Source organism: Emys orbicularis, chromosome 8 (genome assembly GCF_028017835.1).
Source record: "Emys orbicularis isolate rEmyOrb1 chromosome 8, rEmyOrb1.hap1, whole genome shotgun sequence".
NCBI lineage: Eukaryota > Metazoa > Chordata > Testudines > Emydidae > Emys > Emys orbicularis.
Window position 1 is genome coordinate 6,010,282 of NC_088690.1, and position 19,718 is coordinate 6,029,999.

The following is a 19,718-nucleotide window of genomic DNA, read 5'->3' on the forward strand; positions in this document are numbered from 1 at the left end:
TTAAGTGTTTGCCGGCTCGGGGTCTTAGACTGTAATTTCTTTAGCCCAGTGGCTGTCTTTTCACGGAAGGTGTGCATAATGCCTAGCACAATGGAGCCTTGAGCCCTGATTGGACCCCATAGGTGCTACTGTAATACAAATAATTATCAGTAACAATAACAACCATCAAAGCTCTTAATAGACATTAGCTAATGAATCCTCCCAAATTCCTATGACAGGCGTGCATTATTAAAGCTGGTTGCAGGCTTTAAAATGACAATATTTTGTTGTGCCGCCACCTTTTCATCCAAAATTGAAAACACGCCTGTCTTTTGACGATTTACATTATTAGCTCTTTAGGTCAGGGGCTGTGTCTCAGCCGGAGTACGTCTCCGCTGCAGCTGCTCAAACTAGCACAATAAAATTGCAGTGTCGTCCGGGGTAGCACAGGCAGTGGTTCAGGCTAGCCACCGGAATACGCACACAGAGGTTCCAGGTGGCTACATGGCTCTTTTTAGCGTATATCTGTCTACCTGCGCTGAGCAGCACGCTCCCAGTTGCAGTGTAGAAGTATGTGCAGCACAATGGGGCCCTGATCTCAGTTGGGGCTTCTAGGTGCCAAGGGAATACAAATAATAATGCCTCCAGGGGGCACACAGCCGCAGTTCTTATGTCTCCTTGATGGAGATAGAACATCTCCTAATGCCAGCAGGTGCCCTATCCAGCTATTCCGCTCAAATGCACCTTGGCCGGAAGAGGTGCTAACTCCAGGAGTCTGGCTGCCCATGCACTGCGGGCTGGGAGAAAGGATCCCACTCCCCCCACCATACAAGCCTGCAGAGACACAGCTAGACTCAAACTCAGAAGATTCAGCTAAACTTGTCCGAGGCGACCCAGCAAGTCAGTGGCTGTCATGGGTTTATGCCACAGAAGTTCCTGGATTCTAGTGCTACATTTAATCCGTCAGATTGTGCCAGGCCTTTGCCCAGCCGTTGCAATGGAAGTTACATGGGAATATGGAGAAGAGGCTCTGGAGCGGCAGCCGCTTCGCAGAACGGAAATCTCGGCGTGGCAGGTTGGCCGACGGGCGGTGCAACTAAACCCATTCCAATTCCAGCCCCAGCCCCCCCGCCCTATTATACACATTTAACCATGTCTGAAAACAAGCTCCACGCCAAAGATTGATCTGTATAACCAGGCTTTATAAGATATAAACATAAGAGCTCCATTAACGGTGCTCTTTCACCTCCGCTCACTCTTAGGCACTACTTTCAACGACTCGCTGAGGAAGTGCCAGCAGCCAGGCATTGGTTTTCTGCACTATGCTTTCAAGTGGGCTATGCTGGGTGTCCCCCCCTTTGAAGTCACGCCTGCCTGGAAAAGTAGCAAGAGCTGTTTAATCCATAAAGCCGCCCAGCCTAATGAAGCACAGATTGGCGTTTAAAGACATCTCAGCAGAGTTGCATCTGCACAATGCAGCTTCTTCCGATGATTTTACGATGAACCCCCGGTGAGTCACTGGAGATGAACGAGCACGTGTTAGTTACAGCCACGTTCACCGCTGTCCAGCAGTGCTCTGTGTATTAGTGCATCAAGCACTACTATTTAACTGTGGGAAAAGTGTCCTGGTTGGATCTTGGTGAGTCCACCGACCACGGCAGGCCCAAGCCATGAAGTTTGGACCTGGATGCAGAGTTCAAGGGAGTACGGTTTGGGGTTCGTTTTGACCGGCTCTCACAGCCAAAGCGTGCTAGATAGAGGAAATGGGACTAGGCGGTGTTAAATAGGGACCAGCTGAAAAATTTGGCTCCATCTGAAGATTAGAGGAGATGTTTTGAAAATCCAGATCTACCCTTTCTCCCTGACCCACAACTCAACCTCCTCTCAGAGGCTCAGGGGATCTAGTGAATTTCACCTACAGGATTCCGGGTCAAATCCAGCCTAGCTTGGTAGTTACTAAATGTTTACCAGTCGGTGGTAAAACAGGTTGGCTGATCTCAGCCTTGTTTCCACCTGAAAAGCGTCTGCCTCACTCAAAAGGGCTGGTCTACACTAACCCCCCCACTTCGGACTAAGGTACGCAAATTCAGCTACGTTAATAACGTAGCTGAATTCGAAGTACCTTAGTCCGAAGTTACCGCGGTCCAGACGCGGCAGGAAGGCTCCCCCGTCGATGCTGCGTACTCCGCTCGCCGAGCTGGAGTACCAGCGTCGACGGCAAGCACTTCCGGGATCGATCCGGGGCACTTCCGGGATCGATCCGGGATCGATTTATCGCGTCTTAACCAGACGCGATAAATCGAACTCAGAAAACCGATTGCTTACATCCGGACCCGGATGTAAGTGAAGACGTACCCAAAAAAGATACCATCGCAAGTCTCGGAAGAGGAGGACATAGATAGACGAAAATTTCCCACAACTGAATTTTTCAAAAATTCTGTTTGCTGGGAAGTTTTGAAAATATTGGTTTGGAATGAAAACAAATTTTGAAATGGCAAAATGTCCCATGAAATGGAAATCCTGAGTTTTGACCAGGTCTATTCACAATAACCTCTGCTTGACAGTAGCTACTACCGGCGCTGTGTTCTGTGACAGATACTTGTCCACCTCTTTCCACACTAAAATCACTGTTCTTTGCTTTTAAAGCAGTTTCCTAGCTAAGACTTGACAGAGAATTAGGCAACTTCTTCAGAAAGGAATTCTTAAGCTTTGTTTTCAAGCAGCACTGACTGCTTGCTCTCCTCCTGGGAAACTGCTGGGTTCTTCAGCAAGAGAGATTTAAAAAAAAGATAAAAGATTTTTCCATAATCCTCCATTCACAAAAGTCAGCACTTCAGAGGCCAAAACTCAGAGTGCAGCCAATGCCACCGCTGGGCTAAATCCGAGATGTACTTCAGAGGAGAGAGACAGACTACAGTCTGTTTCCAAAAGCATAGTTACCCCTAAGCTCTGCAAACTATCGGAAACATAACGACTAAGCACACCACCACAGGGGGTCCCCTTCCCATACACTGATTTTAAAAGCTGCATAGTATTCACGTCATTTATAGATCCAACGGACCAGATTCTGATCTCACTTATGCTAGTGTAGATCAGGAGAGACTCCGCTGGGTTTAATGGAATTACACCTGATTTTCACAGATACCGGGCTAAATTCTGCTCTGTTTTCTTTAACTAAAACACACTCAGCCCTCGGGTTTGTTGTTTGTTTTTTACCCTTTTGCTAGAATATGAGACAGGATTTCCACGGCAGATTATCAATCAGAAAAGGCGCGGTTGGGATTTTGCATCAGGTCTTTTATTGCTTTCATGGAAGGTGGGTGAACAGTGAATATCGAACTGAGAAAACTAAACTATCGTGTGGACAGTAAAGGATTAAATTGACTGGAGAGGATTATAGGACTGGCCTGTGGTTAAGGTAATGGATGGGAACTCCAGAGCTTTGGGTTCTGTTCCTGGCTCTGTCACAGACTATGTATAACCAGCAGCAAGTCCCTTCATCTCCCCCCCTCCCCCCAAAGCTGTAAAACAGGGCTAAGAATCCTGCCTTACCAAGAGTGTAAGATCTTGGGGCAGGGACTGTCCCTCACTATGTGTTTGTACAGCCCCTAGCACAGTGAAGCCCCGATTTTGCCTGGAGACTGAGGGCGCTAACAATGTAGCTGAGATATATGAAATTCTGCCTCTAAGGAAACCAAACCACAGCCCGAGGTCTATTTCACAGTAATACAAACCTTGCATTGGGGACAACGGGATCTGGTCAGAGGAAAAAAAACTCAGTCAAGGTATCAGGAGCTGGCCCATTATGCATTTGGTGGTTAAAGAGTGAGCTGAAAGGCATTAGTTTCCATCTTTAGTGCTTTAAAGAGAAGATGTGGCTAGGGCCAGGGCCTGCCCCAGGCTAGCAATCTGTATGTGTTGCTAGGAATCTGTTCCCTTTGTCCTGAACCTTTAACTATCAAGACAGGGCCCCCCTGCCTGTCTGCTGGGGGACAAGGCCGTGAGGGGATTCCATGAGGTGAGCAGTTTTGCCCTCTCTAATAGCAAAGCAAGCAAACAGCTTGTTCGGTTTCCCCGCAGCCTGGAGGGTCTAGGTGAACTGGGGCTCTCTTTGGGCCTGATCCAAAGCCCACTGCAGGTTGTTGGAGTCTTCCACTGATGTCAGCAGGCTTTGGATCAAGCCCTTGATTTGATCAAGTAAAAGCCCTAAATATTGGAGATCAGCAGCTCCCCTGGAGGCAGAGCGGCTGTTCCTGCGTACAGAGGGAAGGAAGAATATCATGGCCCCAGCAGACTAAGATCAGGCTGGAAAACAACGAAGCAGCAGCCAGCATCACTCCCCTTAATAAAGAGGATCCATCACGGCCCGTGATTTTTAACGAGTGTGTGTTTTCAGCATTACCACTGGGAAATACCCTCTGCTCCCCAGGGGGGGCTTCAGAGACGCAAGGTGTTCATAACACCACCAGGGACTCAGCCAGGGGCGGTTGTGAAGGAAGCAGCGAATGCTGCAGCTCTGTGTTTGTGACCTCGTGGTGGTTATGCATCCTGCTTCCCTGATCCCTTTTCCGACCAAAACAAGAAGCAAGGAAGAAACTTGATCCAACTGGCCAGTTTTAGTTTATGCTGCAAACAACCAGTGGGGCAGTGCTTATAAAATCGGAGCACACGGTAAAAGCAGGTCGGGGGGCTGGGGTGGGAAATAAACTCTGTTTCCCAGAGCTAGTATTGTCAGAGGACTAGAGTCTTTGCTCTGGCTGAGTTTACACTTGGGGCAGGACCAAGGGGAGTGGGAAAGGTTGCTTTACACCACTCTGGGTTCCAGGGCTGGCCAGGAACCAATCCAGACTTATGAGTGCTTTAGAGCAGCCTCAGGGCTGCTCTAACTTACATCTGGCTGCCAACAGCTCTGAGGGGACATTCCAGCGGCCGGGGACCACTGGGGTGTAAAGACACTCTGACCGCACCCCTTTCTTCATGAGAGTACCCAATGCACCGGGGCAAGGGAGGTGCCACCGAGCTACGTCACTGAAGAATTCTCTCTGGGCAAGGGGCAATTTAGAGAGGGCAAATTCTCAAGTGCTTTGTGACACCAAACCAGCAATGGGTAGGGAATGGAAGTTCCCTGTTCAGACCAGGAGAGGGAGGAGTCCACTACTGAGAACGCAGAGCCGATGTCTTCCCAGCCAGAGTCACCTCCTGTGTGCTCACTCCCAACCTTCTCTTTAAAAGATCAACAATCAAATGGCCAAGAATTTATATTGCTCTGCCATCGCTTTCTGCAAGACTGTTCTTCCGCTGATCTTCTGTAGTGCCTGTGCTAGTTCCATGGAGCTCAATGCCCAGCCCTCTGGAGGGATGGACTCGCAACGAGCCAAAAACGGGGATGGGGAAATGTTTGCATGAACTCCCATGCGCCGAATTCATCAGCTCCAGTTACCACGGCCCAAGACTAATAGGCTATTCCACATTTCTGCCACATGGTGTCACCGTGTTATGATTCCCCATGAACACACACACACAAGCCCACACATGCCCACGTGGCACTGGAGTGGGTATTGCCTTTGATCTGGAGTGTGCAGGGGACGTTGACAGGCAGCAGTGGGTGAATAAGGCAGAAAGGTTTCCAAGTGATCAGACACGGTGACACCCAGGCAGATCGGACAAACCGGATTTGCCAGAGACCCCTGAGCACGGGCTTGACGTTCAGCTAACTGACCGTGACGCTCCATGTCATGCTCTCCTCTGACATGTCAGTATGTTGTCCCTTCTCATCCACTGCTACATGGCTGCATAAGCTGTCACATCAGCCTTTATAAGATCTGAAGAACAATACCCCATCCTAGGGAGAGGGCTCATCATCATAATACAAAATTTGCTATCCCAGCCCATCGAGTCCAGATTCCTGCTGCCACCCTGCTTTGGATGAAAGGGAAAATAAGCACAACACACCTGTGACTGGGAGGTAGTAATTCCTTCCTGACCCCCAAGATGGCCAGGAAATGACCTGAAGCATGGATATGTCATTCTAGAATCTTAGCTTCTACCGGCAATTGCACCAGATACAGGAGAAAGTATATCCCCATCACGCTCAGAAGCAAGTCTTAACACAGACCGTGCCAAAGTATTTAAAAAGAAAGAGGCACACTGTCTGTGATACACAGGATCCACTCAGCATGGTGGCCTGCAAGATGATTAAAAAGCCTTCCTCTGGGCAGGAAGTGGGAGGGAAATCTGATAAGCGTCCACCCTCCTCTCTTTATGCGCTGCTGTGAATTTTCAAAGCCCTGAAGGCTTCTTACCATCCTGCTGCTCCTACCCGCAGCTCAGCATCGGAAAGCGGGCAAGTTCAAAAGCAACGGGGGCCAGCCTCTCCTCTTTTCTCACATCAGCAAGGAGCTGGGGAAACTGAACTTCCCCTTGCCCTGAATCTAAATTCGATGGATGTTCTTTCGGGTACCGAGCCATTGCCCCGGCAGCCACTGCACCCCGGCGAGACCAAAACACCAACACCAGGCATGTTCCACACTGAGCCACATCTCCTCTGACCCTTATGGAGCTGCATAAATTACTCGCCCGTCTGCTCCTCAAGCCGTCGCATCTCGGTTCTTCACCGAGCTGCTCCCTAGAATGATGGAGCGTCGTTCGCCACGGGGGCAGGGACATCTGGAGCTAAATGAGCTTCCCTCTTTCTCCATCCTCATTAGAAGAAAGAGGAGCTTTCCTGGTAGAAGACAAGGGGAAGATTTCTCAAGCCAGAGGCACACAGGGCCATTCAGCGATAACGAATCTGGTGTCAGGCGTGATGCTTAACAGGCTTTCCCTTCAGCTGATCTTCGCTGCACGGATAAAATTGCCTCACTGACGGCTCATTAGCCAGCGCTGAGACATTAAACTCCTTCCCCAGCCCCAATCAGACCCTTCTGAAAAAGAGCTAACCTGACTTCCAAAGATTCCCAGCAGCACCGACCCTCACTTCCAGACACTCAGCTTTAAATCACGACTGAGGACACTGGAGGGGGGGAATGAGGTTGGTTATCAACGCGGAACGGGGTTGCTTATTGGAGAGGCATCACATTATGGAGCAGAGCGGTAATGGACCCCCTCTTATCTAGCCCAGTGAGGCCCCAATCTTGGTTGTGACCTCTAGGTGCCAATGTAAATAACAATAATCCATTATTATAATTCCAGCCACAAAGACGGTGACTAATTCTAAAATCCAGGCCTGCTGCTTTTATCACTGTGTTAACCAAAGTCCTGATACAGAACAAAACCTTCTGAACGGTTGCCCTATCACAGTTAAAATGATACACGATGGTGCTGCCATAACCTACGTTATAGGATTTGTTTTGACTACAGTGAGCGACTCAGGGCTAGTCTACCCAAGAAAATGAATCCAAATTAACTTTTAAAAGGGATTTGTTAAACCACAATAAATCCCTGGTGGACACTGATATAGAATTAAGGTGGCCTTAATTCAGTTGAGTTTAGTTCGCTTTGGAGGACAAGCCCTCATATATAGTGACTTTGATTCCAAAACACTTTCCAAACTTCATAACCTGACTGGACAACCTACACCTAGAAGAATCATGTTCCCCTCTACAGAAATGCAGCCATATCTGAGGTGGAGCACAGCAACGGCTTAACAGCACTCAGGAACACTACAACAATAAGTGAGGCCATGGAGTGAAGAGAACTGTATCCATCTGAAACCCTGGGAAGGATACAAGTACTCAGAATTCAATTCCCTTAATTGATATTTGGCCAGGACCCTGGTGTTAGGGGTGACTTGCAGCAGTACAATGGTTTAGCCAGGGCCGGCTCCAGGCACCAGCTAAAGAAGCAGGTGCTTGGGGCGACCAATACCAAGGGGCGGCACTCCGGACGCTATTGGGGTGGCACGTCCGGGTCTTTGGCGGCAATTCAGCGGCGGGTCCCTCAGTCCCTCTCAGAGCGAAGGACCTGCCGCCGAATTGCCACCGAAGAGTGGAGCGGCGCGATGGTGCTGCCGCGGCTTTTTTTTCTTTTTAATTTTTGCGGCTTGGGGCGGCAGAAAACCTGGAGCCGGCCCTGGGTTTAGCACCTTAATTTTAACTTTACTGGGACGTTTTACTTGAAACCTACCTAGGGTTGTGCTTTAGACGCTCAAGGAGATATGTTTTCCACACACTGCACTGATTGCTTCAAAACATGGAAACCATGTGGGACAATGTGGGGAAAGACATTAAAATGAGAGAAATCCAAAAGTAGACACAATTATGGAAACAGAATTCTACGCATCTTCCCTGCCAGGATTCTGCCTATGTACCACTAGTGCCAGCTAATTGCGTTCTTTCATTATTAATCAGTCCCATGAAATTGTGGAAAGGAATAATTCAAGTCAACAGTATTAATACAATGAATTAATTATTATTATTATTATTAAATCCCGTTTTGGCAGCGTATTGTTAACAGAACGGCCCCTTCCTCTTTAAGTCTTTTTTTTTTTTAAACACCACTTAAAATGAATGGCAGGACAGCAGCTGCAAACTATACATGGTGTTAATTTTGGAAGGAGATGGGACAAAAAAAAAACCAACCTCCTTGTTTTCTCAGCTGGCTGGTTTTACAATCGCATCACACTGCGTCCAAATGTTTTTTTCCCCCTTTATTATTGGGAAAGTATCCGATCGTTTTGTTTTGTTAATTGTGTTCTTTGGGAAAGGGCATGGAAGGCCCAGATTGTGTTTAGAAAGAAAGCACTTCACATAGATGCTTAGCGATGAACAAAGCTTGTTAATTTCACCGACAGAATGTAAAAGGGTGCTCAGGGCTCTTTTACAATCTTTAGGCTTGATCTACGCAGGTTTTGTACTGGCGTCACTAGGTCGATTAAGGGTCTGATTTTCTATGGCTATAGTTGTATCAGTACAACCCGTAGTCTGGCCGTAGTTAGACCAATGTAAAGGTCCTTCTACCAGTATAATTTATTCCTCTTCCCATAAAGGAACAAGTCATTCCAGCATGAGGATCTTTATACTGGTATAATCACCTCCACATTAGGGTAGTTGTCCAGCTTTAACAATATTGGCATAGTACATCAGTACAAGGTGAGTGTGTAGCCAAGTCTTGAGCCTTTAAACTGATCTTCCGTTGTTGACTGACACCACCACTGTCCTTAGTAATCCTATACCCAAGCTTCCACATAACGTAATTCTGTGAGGCCTACAAACCTCAACAAGGGTTAGGCAGCAGTTGGCATGCGGATACCCCAGCCCATACTGTCTCATTGTTCCTGTCTGTCTGCATCCATCTGTTGCCTCTTGTCTTACTCTTGGATTATAAACTCTTGGGGGTGGGGGGGTTGTCTTTTTGTTCAGTTTGTACAGGCCCTAGCACAACTGGATCCTGGTCCATGAACTGTGCTCATAGGTGCTGCCACAATGCAGATTATAATAATTCCTGTGTGTGCATGTCTCATAGCACTGTGTGACAGCAGCCATCTCTGGGAAAGGAAGCCATCCCATGAGCGGACACAGCAGATCAGCCAGGCCTCAGTCTAGCAACGCCCCAGCCTTGCTCAGCATTCCCCTCAAGCCCACAGAAAAGCTCCTCCGCTGGGATAAGATAAGAGCTGAGCAGGGGGCGGTAAAGTCCTTCCCGGCTACCAGATGCGCAAGGCCTCCTCGCTGCAGATAACAGAAGGGTCACATGCTCTGATCACCACCCCTCAGCAGCCTCGCTCCTTTGACATTGCTGCTGAGGGGCAAACCCTGCCTGTGCTTCTGCAGCCCCTGAGGGTACCCCGGCAGCAGGAAGGGTGTGGGGCCCCTGCCCTAGTGGATCTCAGCTCCGGCGGGTGCTCCCCACCCACCAACAAGCAGGGGGCAAAGCCAGGGGACCCACTGCTATGTGGATTTTCCTCTCTGCCCCTCACCAAGTGGCCAGTGGAGGTAGCGTCTGTGGAGCTGCTCCTGTCTTGGTGGGGGGGAAGGGGGAGAGGCTATTTCCCTGATTCATTCTACACATTCGCCCCACCCGATCACTATAGCCCCTGGAGGCTGGGCTGTCCCGGTGTTCCCCCCCCCGCAGGGACTCCAATCAGTGTGGTTCCTGCATCCCCCATTGCAGAGCCACCCCCCCTTCCCCCAGCATGGTGGCACCAACCATCCTGTATTCTCTTTAGGTGGAAGCGCTGGCCCAGGGCACAGCTGCTGGTCAACCCACGGCAAGAGGCCCCCTTATCCCCCTCGTCAAGCTTGGCCCGAAGGGAGCTGCCCCTTGGCACTCAGAGGGCTGGGCTGTAACGGTACTATCCCGTCCCGAGCACGGGCCGGCGCTGCAGAGCAGAGAAGGAGTTGGGAGCCCAGGTCACAATTCCTCCCCTGCTCCCCCTTGCTCTGGACAGGGCCGGCTCCAGGCACCAGGCAACCAAGCACGTGCTTGGGGCGGCTCCTGGTAAGGGGCGGCCAATCTTGGGGTGGTGGGGGGCAGCGCGGCTCGGCGGGGGGGGGGGATTCCGGCGGCGCAGCGCTCAGCGGAGGGTGTTCGGCGGCGCGGCGCTCCGCGGGGGGTGTTTCGGCAGCGCGGCGCTCCGTGGGGGGTGTTTGGCGGCGCGGTGCTCCGCGGGGGGGGGCTTCAGCAGTGCGGCGCTCCGCGGGGGGCGGAGGTGTTCGGCAGCGCGGTGTTCGGCAGGGGTTTCGGCGGCGCGGCGCTCCACGGGGGGCGGGGGGTGTTCGGCAGTGCGGCGGGGGCAGCGGCTGTTCGGTGGCGCTCGGCGGGAGGGGTTTCGGCGGCGCGGCGCTCCGCGGGGGGTGTTTCGGCAGCGCGGCGCTCCGCGGGGGGTGTTTGGCGGCGCGGTGCTCCGCGGGGGGGGTCTTCAGCAGTGCGGCGCTCCGCGGGGGGCGGAGGTGTTCGGCAGCGCGGTGTTCGGCAGGGGTTTCGGCGGCGCGGCGCTCCACGGGGGGCGGGGGGTGTTCGGCAGTGCGGCGGGGGGGCGGGGGCTGTTCGGCGGGGGTTTCGGCGGGGGGTGTTTGGCAGCGCGGCGGGGGCAGCGGCTGTTCGGCGGCGCTCGGCGGGAGGGGTTTCGGCGGCGCGGCACTCGGTGGGGGTGGTGTTTCGGCGGGGCGGCGCTGGGGGGGGGGGTGTTACGGCGGGGGCGGCGCTTTTTTTTGCTGCTTGGGGCGGCAAAAAAGTTAGAGCCGGCCCTGGCTCTGGAGAGGGAGTAAGTTACTTCCTCCCTTTAGTAGCTCATCGCCCTGCCACGCACCCCACCAGTTAAACTGGCCAGGGACTAAGGATGAGTGGTGGAGCTCGGGCCGTCACAATCCGTGCCCCCAGCAGTCACTCACTGGGAGCTGTATCAGATACATAACTCCTGCTCTCCCCTCTCCAGGTTGGAGTCTCCCTCTCAGCAGGGCCGAGCTGGGGCGGGGAAGGGGAACCTTAGTTCCCTGCCTGGCCACGGCACGGCTGTGACAGTCTAACCCAATGTAACTGCACCCGCAAATCCAGGGCCAGATTCGGCTGCACTCACTGACGCCGCACAGAGCCTTTCCTCCATGGGAGCCAGTGGGACGGCTCACAGAGCAAGGGCCTAAGGATATCAAAATCTGAAACTATGGGGCTGCCCTACAGACTCAGAGTGTGAGCTCCCCAACGACCCGTCCTATCTGCTACAGCGCTAACAAACATGACCAGCCAGATCCTGCGCTAGTGGATATCCGCGCAGCTCCACTCAAGCCAAAGCGGCTCTGCAGATGTACATCAGCTGAGTACCCGGCCCTAAAAACCAAAGGAGTCAATGAAACCGTGAGCCAACCCTCCGTGCTAATTTCCATCTGATTTCCCCGAGGCAGGAGGAACAACTTTCCACCCCCAGCTGCACACAGTGCGTTGCTTTGTGGAGTAGCCAATCTCTTTCCTTGCCTGTCAATACAGCTGGCTGACTAGCCCTGCTGAACTGTGCCCTGCCTCTGCGTTGGAGAGTTTTGGATGACTCGGACGGCCGAGGAGAACCGCAAACAACGTTTCTGAGAAAAGGCTGGTTTGTCAGCGGTCAGTCAGCCCTCGCCAGAGAGCAGAAGAGATTACTTGCCCTTGGGGAGTTCTATTGCACATGGCAATATCTAGGGCTGGTGCAAGGAAGTTTCGCGCCCTAGGCGAAACTTCCACCTTGTGTCCCCCCCAGCCCTGCGGCAGCTCCCCCCCACCCTGAGGGCCCCCCCCTCGGCAGCACCCCCCCTTCTGCCCTGAGGCCCCCCCCCCCGCGGCAGCTCCCCTCCTGCCCCGGGGAGTCGTGCGGCAGCTCCCCACCCCAGCTCATCTCTGCTCCGCCTCCTCCCCGAGCACGCCGCCCCCCGCTCTAATTCTCCTCCCCTCCCAGGCTTGCGGCGCCAAACAGCTGATTGGCGCCGCAAGCCTGGGAGGCGGGAGAAGTGGAGCAGCGACGGCGTGCTCGGGGAGCGGGCGTAGCAGAGGTGAGCTGGGGTGGGGAGCCCTCCGACAGCTCCCCCCCTGCCCTGAGGCACCCCACCCCCATGGCAGCTCCCCACCCCCCCCGGCCCAGGGAGCCGTGCGGCAGCTCCCCACCCCAGCTCACCTCTGCTCCGCCTCCTCCCCGAGCATGCCACCCCCACTCTAATTCTCCTCCCCTCCCAGGCTTGCGGCACCAAACAGCTGATTGGCACTGCAAGCCTGGGAGGCGGGAGAAGTGGAGCGGCCGCTGCGCTGGGAGAGGGAGTCTGAGCCGCACGTGTCAGCGCGCCGCCGGCAGCCCAGCCCAGCAACGCTGTAATAAAAAAAATTGGGGGCACCGCTTTTTGCCGCCCCCAAATCTTGGCGCCCTAGGCAACCGCCTACTTTGCCTTAATGGTAGCACCAGTCCTGGCAATATCACGCGAGGAGGGGAAGCATGCGGGACCAACATGAGAGAGAATGAGACACCAGCACCCACCTCCTCCAGTCAGTATCAGACTCAGGTCAGAGCGTTGCCTGAGCGAGTAGAATACATAAGGACGGGGCCCCAGGGCAATAACACTGCCACGGGAATCATACGATATGTCAACTCTTCATGGGACTCCACTGTTCGGCTGCCCTGGGGCTGGGTCCAAAGAGGAATTTCTGGAGCGGGGATTAATTCTCTGGAGCCAGCGATTCATGGGATGAGTTTTGCCCTTCTGTCTGCATGTGATTTACCCTCAAACAGATGTGGCTCTACTCCTTCATTGTCCTGAACCGCAGGAACATTTTATACTCCGGGGGCTGTTTGCAAACTAGTCACTGTGTGTGTTAAGAAGCAAGAAGAAAGGGGGAGGGAGGAAAGGGGAATGGGGGGGGGAGTGCACCCAGCTCTGGGAAGGTGAGTGGCGAATGGGGGACCCTGGTATTGGGGAATGGTGGGGAACCCCTGCTATGCAGAGAGGGAGGAAGGTAGGCCCAAACAGCCCCTCTCAATGGAGGGAAGAGGGTAATAAGGGTTCACGCAGCGCCCCTGCTGGGAAAGGGAATGGACAGCATGGGTGTGCACACACAGCCGCTGGCATGGGGGGTGGGGGAGAATGGGGGACCTTGGTATGCAAAGAGGGGGTACACAGAACCCCTGGCCGAGGGAAGATGGGGGGAATTGCAAGGAGGCCCTGAAATAGACGGGGTGGCGACAGGGAGCAGAAATGGAGGGATGCAAAGAGCCCCGGGCTGTGCGAGGAGCTCAGCGAACTCAAACTACAAAGGACGCAACCCCTAGTTACTATAACCAGGAGACGGCGAAGAGGTGACTTGATCACAGTCTACAAGAACCTCCCTAGGGAACAGGCCGCCGATAATAGACAGCTCATTAACGCAGCAGGGAAAAATCCTGTAACCAGACCCACTGGTGGAGAGCTGATGCTAGACGAATTCAGACTAGGAGTCAGGTGCAAATATTTAAGCGTGAGGGAAATTAACCATTGTAACAGCTCTCGTAGGGCTGTGGTGGGTTCTCCCTCACTTGAATTCTTTAAATCAAAACTGGATTTCTTTCTGGACGCTCTGCTATAGCTCTGTCAGGCCCCAGGGGTCTCAACTCCCAACATGGACCCGGATTTCATCGCACTGCAGTCCTCAGCAGCTGGGACTGGGGCCCATGAAGCGCAACCAGGGCACAAGCCCCACCCCTCTGCTCTGATTGGGCAAGCTCCTGATTGGGCTGCAGCCCCTATTTAAGCCAGAGGAGGAACTAGGTAGTTGTCTGTACAATTGGGCTTCACTTTGCCATGGATCACTGGTCTGGTGTTTGCCTGGTCCTGCCTTCTGATCCTGACCTCCTGGTGTCTGGAGTCTTGGTAACTGACTCATGATCCCTGCCCTCTGGCTTGTCTCTCAGATCTGATCTCCTGGTGTTCCAACCAGGCCTGATTTCTGGTAGTTGGCTCCTGGACCCTCGGCCCGCTCCTAATGCTAACCCTAAAGCCAATCCCCTGGCCCTGATATGCTCCAACAGAAGTGATGGGCTCGATGCAGACGTTTTTGCAGATTTTATGGCCTGTGTGATAGAGGAGGTCAGGCTAGATGATAATTGTCCCTCCTGGCTTTAACATCTCTGAATTCTGCAGATTCCCCCCGCCCCATTTTTTGACAAGCTGTAGTCTCAGCCTTCCTTCCACACCACCTTGATCCATTCCCAGTGTATCCCTCAGCCCTACAAGGTCTGGTTCTTTGTAGAACACATCAAGCACCTTCTTTTGTTTATGCGCTTTCATTCCCTCGACTGGCTCCACGGCCCCGGCCTTGTCGCTCTCACCCAAACTCGTTCTATTGTTGAGTTCATAAAAAGGAAGCGCCCTCATCAGAAACAAATACACTTGGCATTTCCCTTTCATCCAGACAGCTCCATCTTCTGAAATGCCAAAGCTACAAAGTAATTAACCTCAGCTTGTCAGAGTAATTAACTGGGGAAGTGTTGACAATGGCGTGTGACTGTGGAAGGCTCCAACCTTTCAGCGTGTGTCTACTCTGCAATTAGACACCTGCGACTGGCCCGTGCCAGCTGACTCAGGCTTGAGCTAAGGGACTGTTTAAGTGCAGTGTAGACCCACCTCGCAGGGCTCAATGGATACAGACCCATATTCTCTTACTCTCAACCAGAAAGAACGTCCACAAACCGCCACAGCCAGTTCCACCTCTCTGTTTGTGAGACTCCGGAGCGGGGTTCTGAACGCGAGAACATTCTGCCTGTTCCTGGAGGTCTGTCAATAACTCTCCGAACCCCAGCGGGTTTCTGCAGAACGGCATGTGCTTCTATGGCACTGATTAGGACACAGTGGTGCGGGTGGAAAATAGCTGGCAACTGGACCACTGAAAAAACCCAGGAACGGCCCAGTACAGAGTGGTTCTGGGATGACTGTCACAGGGAAAGCTTTGGGGAAGCAAAAAAATAAGTGGTCATAGAAGCTGGTTGAGAAAACCCGAATGAAACATGGTATCGTCAGAATTGGCCAATTCATGTAGATCGAACTGTTTTGCAGAGATAATTTGACGAAGCTATGGCGGAACGTAGACAGGGCTGCTACAGAGCCCCGTCTGCCAGGCAGCTCCTCGGTAGCCCGCCTGGCAGACTGATGGAGCTAAGACCACAGGAGCCTGGCTGCTCAGGTTCATTGCTCCCCCTACGTTTCCAGCATCTGTGGCTGCAGGTGGGCTGCCCCGGGGTTAGGGACCCCAAGGCTTTGCCTTTCCACTGAGAATTTTGACGTTTTTGATGAACAAAACCAAATTTTGAAACTACCAACATCGCCCACAAAACTAAATGCCCAGCTTTAACCTGCCTGGCAACAGACCCCCTCTGGCCCACAGTGGGTGAATGCTTCGAGCAGCCATTAGCCTAACGCTGCTGCTGGGCTTAAGAAGACGCCTGTTGGCATGGGCGGCGGGCATCAGAGGCCAGGGCAGACTAAGCCTCCTCTAACCCAGGCCACAGCCCTACCCATGCTCCGCCCTGAGGCCCTGCCCTCGCTCCCCCCTCCCCGCCCCAGAGCGGTGGGGGCTCAGCTCTAGCCAGGGGCCTGAAGCTCGGCTGGCGGCCAGGGGTGGCTTGGGTGGGCCAGTGGCCCGGGGCTCAGGCAGCTGCTCCAGCCCGCCAGCGGCTTGGGAGTCGTGCTGCTGCTCAGGCCAGCTGATGGCCTCGCTGGCAGTAGGGTTGCCAACCCTCCTGGTTTCTCCGGGAGTCTCCCGGAATCAGGCCCTATCTCCCAGAGGCTACTGCAGCCAAACCAGGAGATTTTACGCCGCTAACACCGGCGGTGCAGCAGGGCTAAGGCAGGCTCCCTGCCTGCCCTGGCCCTGGCCCTGTGCCACTCATGGGACATCCCTGCGGCGGAGGGCAGGGGGTCTATGCGCGCTGCCCGCGCCCCAAGTGCCGACTCCGTAGTTCCCATTGGCCGGGAACTGCGGCCAATGGGAGCTGCAGGGGCAGTGCCTGCAGGCAGGGGCAGCGCGCGGAGCCCTGTGGCCCCCCTCCCAGGGGCCTCAGGGACATGCTGGCTGCTTCCGGGAGCAGTGCGCGGAGCCCTCTGGCCCCACTAACCTCGGGTGGCTCCTCGGTCAGCGGCACAGTGGGGCTAAGGCCGGCTCCGCCCCCACAGCTCCCATTGGCTGCAGTTCCCAGCCAATGGGAGCTGCGGAGTCAGCATTTGGGGAGCGCATGGGGCAGGGATGTGCTGGCCACTTCTGGGAGCAGTGCAGGGTCAGGGCAGGCAGGGAGCCTGCCTTAGCCCCACTGCGCCGCTGACTAGGAGTCACCCAAGGTAAGCCCTGCCTGGCTGGCCCCTGCACCCCTCACCTCCTCCCACACCCTAACTCCCTCCCAGAGCTTGCACCCCACACTCCCTCCCGCACCCCAACCCCCTGCCCCAGCCTGGTGAAAATGAGTGAGGGTGGGAGAGAAGGAGTGATGGAGGGAGGGGGGAAATAGAGTGAGTGGGGCGGGGCCTCAGGGAAGGGGCGGGGCAAGGGTGTTTGGTTTGTGTGATTAGACAGTTAGCAACCCTAGCTGGCGGCCCGGGGGTTGGGCCGGCCAGTGCTCGGGGCAGTTCGGCTGGGACTCGTCCTGGGCCACAGTGGGGGGTTGGGGGTGGGGCCTCGGGTGGAAGAAGCGAAGCCAGGTGACTAGCCTCCCTGAGGAGGTTTCATGCCCCACCCATGCCTGTTGGTTCCTCCAGCCAATCAGGCGGTCTGGCCAAGTCAGATGATTGAGCTGCAAGCCAACTAGGCTTCAGCTGCCAGTCCTACATTGTTCACTAGGGAGGTGGAGGTAGCCGGTCCCAGGCTCAACTGCAAGCCCTAATGGCTGACAATTTCAGAGCTGAACTGTAAACCCCGGCTTTTGGAAGGCCTGACCTCACCCGATGCAAGCTCACACAGGGTGGCATTACAGCTTTGGTTAACAGCAGCTTTGCCATGTGGCGCAGGTCTGTATCCAGTGATGCCCGTGGCTGCTTTCCAGGAGCCCTCCCATTTCTCCTGCAGGAACCTTGGCAGAGGCGTTCTCGGTCATGGTACTTCACTTCCAGCCCATGGGAACATAGTCTCGGTCCACATCCTTCATGCCAGCGTGGGCTCAGGCATGCCAAGGTCTTGCTTTGCCTGTTGGGTTTGGGTTCACTTTGGGTTCCCTCCCCTTGGGGAGATATTTATGGGATGAGGCTGGGAATGATGGTTTCTTCGGCAGGCTTTGGCCAAAGCACTCGCACCTAACAGCTTTGATTTGATCTTTTTGCTCCAAGACAATTTCCATTCTTCGCTTTGGCTGTTTCCACTTCTAATTTCAAGATATCAGATCTACAGCTTCTAAACCCAGAGGCCGCATGCCTGCAGGAAAGGGCAGGCTCTGTGAGCAAGGAGATGTTGAAGAGAGGGCTCGTTATAGATTGATGCCTATCAGGATCAATGACACTCTAATACTGCCACGAAGTGGGAGCAAAAATTAGATTTCTTCCTTAATTCAGGCTCCCATAATGACAGGTTAGTGATCAGCAAGTTCAAGCCCCAAATTCTGAATCAAAAAGATCTTGCAATGAACTGATTGGGGTGTGCCTTTCTCTGGATGGAATCAGAGAACTGCACACGTCAGAGACTCTATACTGCTAATGGAGATTCTCCTTTCACTCAGGGGGCTATACTGGGCAAGCAGGAGGCCCTCAGTTCTCTCTCTGCTGCCCTCACTTTATCCCCTTGGCAACAGTAGCATTGTCCAAGAGCCAGAGAGCTCAGCAATCCCAAACAGCAGTCGAGAGGTTCAAGCTGTGAGGGCTTTTATCCCCTCACTCAGGGCAGTAGCAGGAGCAGCTGCCTCCAGAACATCCAAACAACAGCCAGGGACATCTAGATGAGCATTTTTAGCTAGAGGGAGAGATCAGCTGTTCCCTCTGACACAGAACTCTCTCTATTGAAAGTGTTGATCAACCCCAGGTTAGGCCGAATCACATGTAGCTAGCTCAGTTGTGTGTGAATAGGAGGCGGTGCTGTGATTCAACAATGAATGCAAGCTAGTCCTCCAGTGCTATCCCACAATCCTCCAGAATCCTCTCAAAAAGGTAGCCCATCTTATCCTCTGCCTAGTCTCTTCAGCCAAACAGTGATCCTGGCTGGGAGCCACCTGCCAGTTAATATTGTCCTGCACCATCACTTCACTGAATCATAGAATATCAGGGTTGGAAGGGACCTCAGGAGGTCATCTAGTCCAACCCCCTGCTCAAAGCAGGACCAATTCCCAACGAAATCATCCCAGCCAGGGCTTTGTCAAGTCTCACCTTAAAAACCTCTAAGGAAGGAGATTCCACCACCTCCCTAAGTAACCCATTCCAGTGCTTCACCACCCTCCTAGTGAAAAAGTTTTTCCTAATATCCAACCTAGACCTCTCCCACTGCAACTTGAGACCATTACTCCTTGTTCTGTCATCTCCTACCACTGAGAACAGTCTAGATCCATCCTCTTTGGAACCCCCTTTCAGGTAGTTGAAAGCAGCTATCAAATTCCCCCTCATTCTTCTCTTCTGCCGACTAAACAACTCCAGTTCCCTCAGCCTCTCCTCATAAGTCATGTGCTCCAGCCCCCTAATCATTTTTGTTGCTCTCCCCTGGATTCTCTCCAACTTTTCCACATCCTTCTTGTAGTGTCAGTTTCAGTTTGGGCCTTTCCTTCCATAATCCTCCAGGTGGCAAACAAGTTCCCCCAGTATGCCCCGTGACATTGCACCCAGCATGCCAGAGTTTGCAGCAGTGCTGGGACTCATCGGATGCATGCTCAGAAACCAAAGTGCCCAACACAATGGAGTGCAAGGCCAGCTGAGAGGCACAGCCACTGTCCACACATATGCATGGAGTCTGGATGCACCGCCTTGCATTAGCGTGCATTGCGTTAAGTTACTGAGACAGGCTCCATCAATTTAAGCGTCTGCCAGTCGTGCCCCTAAAGTGTGGAACAGTCTCCCAAGGGAAGAAATGGAAGCCCCATCAGTTAAGTCATCAGGAACTGGACTGGAGAATATGAGGACGTCACTGGAGCCGTGCCACTCGACACCAGTTGAGGATTTCGCTCAATAATCCTGCACTGGTCTTTTCCATCCCAGATTCCTACAGCTTTCCCACCAAGGTAACTAAAATAGGAACCCTCAACTGCAGTGACTGGATTCAGATTCACAAGCCCATGCCCCTCTGGAAAGCAGTAATCGCGAGGAAGACGCGCCAAGGGCTGTGTTTCACTGGAAGGATGATCACTAGGTCTT

General features: G+C 53.4%; 1 protein-coding gene across 1 annotated transcript in view; it reads right to left on the minus strand.

Moving 5' to 3' along the window:
- Nucleotides 1-19,718, minus strand: part of MOB3C (MOB kinase activator 3C) — a 49,683-nt gene that overhangs the window by 13,069 nt on the left and 16,896 nt on the right. The window lies entirely within an intron of this gene.